The sequence below is a fragment of the Rhinichthys klamathensis genome, unplaced genomic scaffold (assembly GCF_029890125.1).
Source record: "Rhinichthys klamathensis goyatoka isolate OS25496 unplaced genomic scaffold, OSU_Roscu_1.1 h1tg000446l_1, whole genome shotgun sequence".
NCBI lineage: Eukaryota > Metazoa > Chordata > Actinopteri > Cypriniformes > Leuciscidae > Rhinichthys > Rhinichthys klamathensis.
The window spans coordinates 945,408-955,340 of NW_026606941.1; positions in this window are offsets into that span (position 1 = coordinate 945,408).

Genomic DNA, 9,933 nt, shown 5'->3' on the forward strand with positions numbered 1-9,933 from the left:
ATTAAATACAATGCCATATGTGACATGATAATAATTTTACATCCATTTAATTCTGCTATACACTCAAAAGTTAAGATTTAAAGGATTGCATCATTACTTGATTTTAACTGGTTTTCAAATATTTTCATTGTTTTAGCAAATACAAGGTTGCGCAAATGAACTAACCTCATTCAAGCACACTTTTAACAAACCTGATTAAAATAAATAAAACATAATCTCCTTATTTGTTGCATTATTATTATTTTTTGGTAACTACATGACTACATGTGCTGAATTTAAAAAAAAATAATATTTCATAAAAACATTTAATATTGCCAAAGTAAGGCAGTGACAAAAAAAATGGTACATGCGATCTTTAAATAAATGCACAAAAAATATAAAAAATCATTAAGCTGTCATTTATGCATATTTATAAAGTCAAAGGGTAATCTAATAATGTGGTGTAAGTTTAAATGTTAGAAAAAGAAATACATTTTAAGACATCTTGCCATACCAAAAGTGGACGTTTCTGTAGAATGACCCATTTACCATAATTATGAGATTCCAGCTTGTAAAAAAGCGCTCTCGTAGAACTCGTAATTGCAACCTGTAAACTGAGAATTTTCTGAGAGCTCCTACTTTTACCACATGACCTTGTATGACATAGGGTATGACATGACATAGGGTGTACTGCTGATGAATAATTTAGCCGTGGATAGTGTTGCCTTTAAAATGAATAATTCCCAGTCAAAGAACATGAATTTTGTCATCTCGGAATTACAGTAATACGACTTGGCGTGAATGCAGCATATGACTGAGTATTCGACAACAGAATCATCTGACAATGTATTTGTCTATCTTTTTCTTCCGCTGTTAGGATGCAGCTGACAAGGACTCATACAAACTCCAGTGAGAATCCTCTGCGTCAATCAAGAAAGTCCTTGACTTTTCTCTGTGCACAGGGGTATTTTGTCATGCTGAAATAGTAAAGGACCCTCCAAAACTAAAGAGCACGCAGTTCTCTAGAATGTTATTGACAGAAATTATAAAGACAATTTAGATAAAAAGGTCTTAAATGGATAAATGTAAACTTACTGGAATAGCAAAGCCTATTACTTTAAAGTGATTTTTACATACTTTTAGCTATATATAATGTGGCTTTGTTTTTTGAGAACTATAGATTTGAGCATTGACAGTGGCTTGTCAGAATAAGCTCTATATAGTCACTGCCTTGAAAATAAACCCAACAATTGGTTAGATGTTGTTGGAGAGACAGCAGAGCCATTAACTCAATAGGAAAGACACGGTCGCTTAAAGAAATACAAAGAGTCCTAATATCTCAGCACAACATAGGCTTAACTGATCTCTCTCTGCTGGCTCCCTATTTTTAACCAATTATTTTAAGAATGTATAAAGTGCTTAAGGAACCACATGGAACGTGATATCTAAATATACTGTTAATGTTTCCCTGAAGTTTTTTAACAGGCCAAATTCAACCTCACACAGGTGTTACCACATATTGTATTATTTGGGTGCTGTATAGATAGTGGTTTTGATTGTGGTTTTCACTAGATCGGTTCAAAGTGAAAAAAGCTTCAGGTTTTTGTACGACATATTTCATGTTTTGTGTCACTGGGCTACATCTCTCAGAGCACAATAATAGAGAGCTGAATCTGACAGACGTACATCAGTAATAGTGAGTTCAGTGGATGATCGTGATGTAGTCGACTGAAACCGAGGGTCAGAGGTCTCTTCATATGCACTATATGACCGTGCATTTTTGAGTAATAAATACTGTGGCTCTCTGTTTGGATACTGTCTGTACCAGTAAAGCCAAACATATTCACTACTTGTTGTATATGAGCAGCTCAGCTTGACAGTTTCTATTTCATTTGAGTTTTTTTCTGTCCCTTTATCTGGCTCAATGTTGTCTCCAGTCACCAAACCTGTCAACAATAAAAAATAAATTAAAAAGATTTCTGAAAGCAAGGTTGACAAAATAATATTGCAAACACATTTCAAATCATGTTTCACAAGAATACAAATGATTAAATTAATATAAATGTAGCCTTTGGGGTTTGAGAATTAAAAACAAAGTAAATATTGATGTACATGATTTAATTAATCATTTAATAAATAATGTACCTGTTCCCACAATGAGAATAAGTATGAGGCATCTGTCCATGTTGAATCAGATCAGCTCAGTTCTCTGTTGAGGCTCTCAGTTCTCTGAGCTGTAAGTCACTGAAGAACACACAGAAACACACACAGGAACTTCCTCCTCGCTGAACTTCCTGCTGCTGTTTGTGATTTTATTTTAAATATTACAGAATTTTGTATAAAACACACAACATGAGAAGAATGTTAATTAAACTGTCTTGATGGAGTTCCGTTGTCTGAATGTGTGCAAACATGATAGTGATGATCATGATGGTGCATAGAGTGCATGCGATGGAGTATTTCTACAAAAAAACATTAATGTTCAAAAAAGTCTACTCAATAAGTGCCACAATAAAGTCCAACTATCGGCCGTGAAGCACTGTACACCGAAATATTAGTTTATTAAGACTATTGGTTTAAATACTTGATTCCTGTATTTTTTCACTTTGTCTAGTTTCCTTATATTTATTATAAGCATACATCCATCTTCATCCGCTTATCCGGGGTCGGGTCGCGGGGGCAGCTGCTCCAGCAGGGGACCCCAAACTTCTCTTTCCCAAGCCACATTAACCAGCTCTGACTGGGGGATCCCGAGGCTTTCCCAGGCCAGGGTGGAGATATAATCTCTCCACCTAGTCCTGGGTCTTCCCCGAGGTCTCCTCCCAGCTGGACGTGCCTGGAACACCTCCCTAGGGAGGCGTCCAGGAGGCATCCTTACCAGACGCCCAAACCACCTCAACTGGCTCCTTTCGACGCAAAGGAGCAGCGGCTCTACTCTGAGCTCCTCGCCTGTGGAAACCCATTTTGGCCGCTTGTACCCGTGATCTTGTTCTTTCGGTCATGACCCAGCCTTCATGACCATAGGTGAGGGTGGGAACAAAAATTGACCGGTAGATCGAGAGCTTTACCTTACGGCTCAGCTCTCTTTTCGTCACAATGGTGCGATAAAGCGAGTGCAATATACCGCCCCTGCTGCTCCGATTCTCCGGCCAATCTCCTGCTCCAGTCTGCCCTCACTCGTGAACAAGACCCCGAGGTACTTGAACTTCTTCACTTGGGGTAAGGATTATATTTATTTAGGGTAGCCTATATTTATTAAGCATTCATATCATAATATATTAACTAATGAAAATTAGTTATAGAATATGTATTTTTACATAAAGAATATTTCATTTGTATTTATAGGGTTAGGTTTTTATTATACAAGTATAATATTTTCAATACAGTTAAATGCTGCATAACATATGCATATGCATAACATAATATTGTAGAATGACCATATCTTCTCTTATTATATAATATTTATGTGAATGTGTGTGAAAACTGCTATCCTGTGGCATATATGTACCTGCAGTAGTGGCCACAAGTGATGTCCAGCCTAGGAATATTCATATCTTCACTCTCTATTCAAATATTATTTAAAAAAAAAATTGTTAAAGATTTTGTAAGCATATTGTATGCTTGGAGTGAGTTGTTTTATGTGTGATTATTATTTTTCTTCTTTATTTTTTTTATTTTTTTGCATAGTTAAATAAAACCTGTAGCTGTTCTTCCTTCATATTTTAAATATTGTCTTCATATTTCATATTTTGATGGTTTAATCAATCTTGTAGCATCATTAAAAATAAATATCCCCTCCGGAGATCACTTTTGGCCACTACTGTATTTTTCACATGAGAATCATCTGAGATGTTTTTATTGTTTTCTGCATTTGACCGTTTTCTGAATAACAGATATTACAAGTTCATGTGGATTTTAATTGAATTTAATGTAAATCTTTCACATTGTCACACTAATGTAGGCCTTATAATTAAAAGAAAATAAATCTGTTCCTGCCTTTCGATTTTGGTAGATACTTTTCTGATATAATAGCCTACTGTAATTGTCAGTTACATCTGTCTTAATCCCTGTGTCTCTATGTTTCTTCCTTGTCTCTCATTGTAACAGGTTTTTGTATAGAGCTGATGTGTTTCCTGTCACTGCGGGCTCAAGGGCACAGTATAGAACAGAGCAGAGTCTGATACTTTGAGGAGATCTCCAGATACACATGGGTTTGTTCCTTTTTTTTAACAGTGAATATTTATCAGACACATGAGAATCTTTTGAAGTACTTTCGGTGAGTACAAGAAATTCAGGGTTTTTTTATTTCCATACCGACGATACCAGTAGAGATTATCTGTAAATCCGGTGGAGGAAAAACTACAGGATATTGTAACATCTGAACCCTATTGCATAATTAATTAAAATTAAAATTGAGATAATATTAAATTGCCATGGCCCTGGATAAGTGTTTTTGAGATTGATGGATAAATCATTTTAAATTGATGAGCATTTTTGTTAATTTCATAGCTTTTACATTTCAGGAATGCTTATTGTAAAAAAAACAATCACACATATGTTTATGCCTCAGAGTTTTTGTATGTCGTTTGACTTCAGTTTTGTCACAGTGGGCTTCAGAGCACAGTAATACACAGCAGAGTCAGACACACACACATCCTGGATCATCAGAGGAACTGAATTTGATGAAAGTTCAGAGTAAAATCTCTCCTGGAACTCAGTGCCATTTTCTCCTCCATATTTGCTTCTCCTCAGGATGTATTTAGGAAAGTCATTTGCTCTCTGGATATACCAGAATACATTTTCTTGTACTGAATCTGTTTTATATTTACACTGTAATGTCACAGATCTTCCTTCAGTTTCAGTCACATGTTTGTCTAGCTGATCAACTGAGTCCTCTGATCTGCACTCTGCAAAAGTAAAAAATAATAATAATGAATGTACAGTACAATACAAAATGTAAGCAATTTAATGAATGTGTAGCTGCATTAAATGAATATTCATACCAAAAATGAATAGTGCGAAGAGAAATATATTCCTCAACCTGTGTGACATGACTGTGTCTATGCTGAAGACACCTCGAAGTCCAAATAAATCAGTGAACATGAGAGTTTTGCTTTTGCTATTATAATGATGGTCCAAGGAGGAGCTTGTGGACGCCCATGAAAGGTTATGTATTGTTCAAGGTAATATTGAGGAACTGCTGCCCTCTTATGGTTAACTGCAAGTATTGCAAAAGTGGATCTCAAGCTTAATGTAATTAAAGATCTGCACCATTTCATTTCATTATTTTGTGTTCCTCTTTGTTTATGTATGAGCTAAATTTGTCTGTGAGGTGACTCATTATTCCTTAGTGCACCGATCTTTAAAGAGTTTTTATAAGCATGGATTTATCAGGAAATATGAATAAAGAGCAGTACTACAGTACTACGGACTACTGAATCATTCTGGAGGACCATGTGCACCTAATGGTTCAAACATTGTACCCTGAAAAGGAGGTGGCATGTATCAGCGTGATAATGCACCAATACACACAGCAAGACTTGTGACAGAATGGTTTGATGAACCTGACAGTGAAGTTGAACATCTCCCATGGCCTGCACAATTAACGGATCTAAATATTTTTGAGCAACTTTGGGGTATTTTGAAGAAGCAAGTCAGAAAATGATTTCCTCCACCAGCATCACGTAGTGACCTGGCCACTGTTCTGGAAGAGAAATGGCTCAAAATCCCTGGCCACTGAGCAGCAGGACACATATCTGTCATTCCCCAAGATGAATTGATGCTGTTTTGGCCGCAAAATGAGGCCCTACATCATACTAATACATGGTCTAAAAAGGTGTTTCCGTTTCATTGTCCAACCCCTGTATATTATTCTTGAGAATCATTTGAGATGTTTTAATAGTTGTAACATTTGTATATTCATTTTTTTTATTGTGAACAAAAGGGCAGTATAAGGGATATAATATAACTCATATTTCATGTTCCCACTCAAATGACTTTTCAATTAATTACTTATTACTAATTCAAATTACTTCATTGTTCCTATTATTTTTCTGATATATTATAATGGGTTTCAGCCTTTTTCTTACTGTCATTTTTTCTCTTGTCTCTCATTGTCAAGGTCAAGGTCAAGGTCAAGTTTATTTCTATAGCACTTTTAAACAACACGAATGTTGACCAAAGTGCTTCACAGTGCAAGTGCAGCTGCACAGATAGCATAACATTTCCAAAAATTCAAACCAAAAAACATATATATAAAACCTAGTAACAACAATAAAATAGACAACTCACATGCTATTTACACTGTAAAACCTGATGAGTTAGTTCAACTCAAACCGTTTGAGGAAACCGATTGCCTTAAATCATTTAAGTTTATTAACTCAAACAATTTAAGCTTAAAAAATATTTGATTTGTGTTCAAGTAACTCAATAACTTATTGTTAAGATAACTTGGGTAAATAAAGTTATTAGTACTAATTCCATTCAGTTAATATAACTTAAATCTATGAAGTACACTGTAAACCCAAATAAGTTGGCAGAACTCAAAATACTTTTACTAATATAAACTTAGTTAGCTTTAAAAAGCTAATCTGCTAACATATTAGCAATAGTATGTTATACAGAAACACTTGCTATATGAGCACAGCAATATAAATGGATTATTTGCTCTCAAATCAAGCTGCACGCACCACTTGTCACCATGATGATGATAACCAGGGCCGGCGATTGCTATAGGCGAACTAGGCGGTTGCCTAGGGCGACAAATGTGTTGGGGGCGCGGGCGCCCTCTATTGTCTCCCCTGGCCTACTTCCCATTAATCATAGAATTAGAATGACAAGCGAAACAAAAACATGTTTATTAAACATGATCATCCTAAGGCGCCCCTCAGCCATACGTTTAATTACTTGTCAACCTGATTATTAGATTGAATGGATGATTATTGTCGATCATTTCCTAAAGGGGGGGCGGGGGTTAGTTGCGTTACGTTACGTTCTATGGTTACGTTAGGCAAGTGCTCAGCTGCTGCGCGCGCTGATCGAAAATGAAGCGGTCTAAACCCTCTGGTGCACAGGGACGAAAACGGAGAAAGCAACAAGATAAAAAGAAAGCCCAGTATAGAGGTAAGTCTTCTCATCTCATCCATTAAGGTGTCAAATGTTCTGGCCATCGGGACAACCGGGAGATTCCCGCGGGCCCGACGTGCTTTTTGGGCCGATACATACATCTCATACTTTTATTTTTCTATTTTTGTCTTAACGGCCCATAAAACTCGTACATCGGTGGCCCATTCGTTTTGTTTTGTTTTGCTTAATTGGCGGCGCTGGGTTACTTCCAAATATATAACTTACTTTCAAGTATAGAAATTTGTACAATACTCATGAAAGTTTCCTTTATTTTTCAGTGCATTTGTTTTACAATATAGCCTATGGCAATTACTGTCATGGGATTAATATTATATCTATTATGTAGTAGTGTAATGAAGACAGACACTGTAATTAAAAGAGGTTTGAATTTTTCTTTGTTCAATTTGCACACTGAATATGGGTTGGAGCTTTTAGTTTTGAACTCTCAAAGTGCACCAGATTGATGAATTTAACATTAAAATGCACAAAATTTTCTTACGGGGAAAACCCCCCTAAACCCCCTTATCAGGCACGTGCACACATAGACATCAAAGGGGGCTTGAGCACCTGCCCTTTTTATTCCTGGAGAGAAAGTGCCCTTTTTTCTGAGGTGCTTTTTTTAATTTTTTTAAAATAATATATATTATTGTTGGTCGTCGCTAGGCCCAACTTCTGCCTAGCCCCCCTAAAAATTTGTGATTAATGTAGGCTACACAAATTCGTGTTCGCTTCAGTCTTGTTATTATCAGATTCAGCGCGTTCTTCATCTTCATTCCACAGCGGCGCAGAGAGCACGTCAGAAACAGAGGACAGGGTGTGTGTGTTCATCTGAGCCTCATTGGTCTGTCACTGCTCGTCAATGTCAGAATATTTGAGATGACCAATCAAATCAAAGTAGGCGGGCTTTATGTTCACAGACGCTGCTGCGCGCGAATTTTAACCATTGTAACAGTGCAACTCGACGCGGACGGTCAAGTGCGAGATAAGTAAGTAGCTAAACTTATCATTTCATATTTGACATTTTTTTAGGTCGTAAATGTTAAACGAATGACTAAAAATAATCAGGCAAACTAATATAGTTTTGTCTAATTTCGCCATTTTGAACTGAAAATAGGCCTATGTAACATGACTCATGTAATGTAATAATTAGTTTACTGTCATTGTGAGGGGACAAGACACATTAACAAAGCCGTTTTCATCATGTTCGGCACAAGATTAATAATGAATGTGTACATATTGAGAATATAATTGTAAATTGTAGCCTTTGGTAAATTAAAAAAAAGCTCAGCTTTAGGAGAGGAAGAGAAAGTGATGAAGAGACTGAGAAAAAAAGAAAGAGTGATGGAGATGAGAAGAGAGCAGGTATTGACAAATAATCTACTGCCCACTGACATGGTTTTAAAGCTATTTCTTATCCCTTTTTAGGGTCTTCAAACGTCTTGAAATGCACATATCAGACAAATAAAAAATTTGAACCCCCTACCAACCTCAAATTTAAGACCTCTTTGATTATAAAGCCCTGTCTACGGCCCTGTATTAGGCATAAGATCAATAATGAATGTGTAGCCTACATATTGTGAATGCATTTAATTAACTTAATTACCTTTAGTAGCTTTCAGTAAATAAACGCGTCTGAGAAAATGATTCATAGGCAAAATCAACCTATCAGTTGACCCTATGTTTACTTTCTTCAATTACAGAAAAAAATGAAAAGCCTATATCAGTCAAAGCTCAGCTTTAGTAGGGGAAGAGACAGGGCAAGATAAAAACAAAGAGAAAAAGAGTGTGATGATGCTGAGGAGAGAAAAATAATCAGCTGCCCACTGACATGGTTTTAAAGCTGTTATCCAATTTTTTTGGCCTTCAAAACATCTTAAAATGCACATATGTAGATCAGAGAAATCAACATTTTCTCGGGGAAACACCGAACCCTCTTCCGTACTTCACATTTGGGACCACAGTGATTATAAAACCCTGACTTTGCATGGTAATGAAACTGATTAATAGTGAGCATTAGATCCTAAACTACCTTTTTTTTATTTAAAAAAAAATATATATATATATACCCTCATTGGGGGCTTACCCCCCTAAAATGAAAGTCCTAGTGACACCCCTGCTACAGATGCAAACAGATGGAGGATAGTAGGTTTAAAACAAACTCCATCTAATTGTGAATTTTGAAGGTTTTATTTGATGATGATGATACAGTCATGCGTGAAACAATTGTGTGAGTTTGAGGAAGATACAATTAATTAACTTTTTTTTAATTAATTTTTTTTTAAAGTCAGAGTTGAGTTAATATATATACTTTTTTGTTTACATTTTTTTTTTTTTTTTAAATACGTAATTATGAGAAGTGCCCTTTTTTTCCCTTGAGCCCCTGCCCCTCAAAATGTCTGTGCACGTCCCTGCCCCTTATAGTCCATGGGCCAAGCCAGAATTTGGTACCACCTGCGGTGGCAAAATTTCTTTGGTACCAGTTTGTTTGTTGAGTCCATATAAGTACTTTGAAACATGATAACCTTTTCAAATGAGTAGCTTTACTAATATTCTGGGACAATCATTATTATTGCCATTATCGTCGTCCTACAGTATCTGCCCCGCAGGTTTGTATAAAGTCTATTATAAGAGGTAGCCATACATGCTATATGTTTATTTTTTCAGGACAGTCAGGGCTATCCAGATCTGCCATCATTTGACATGATATATGTGGTATACGTTTTGTATTAGCCTTCATATTAAAGAAAAATATTTTTGCATCTACTAAATTATTATATTTGTAAATCTATCTCAAAAGATATTGATGTTAAGGGGGGTATCTTTTCAGAT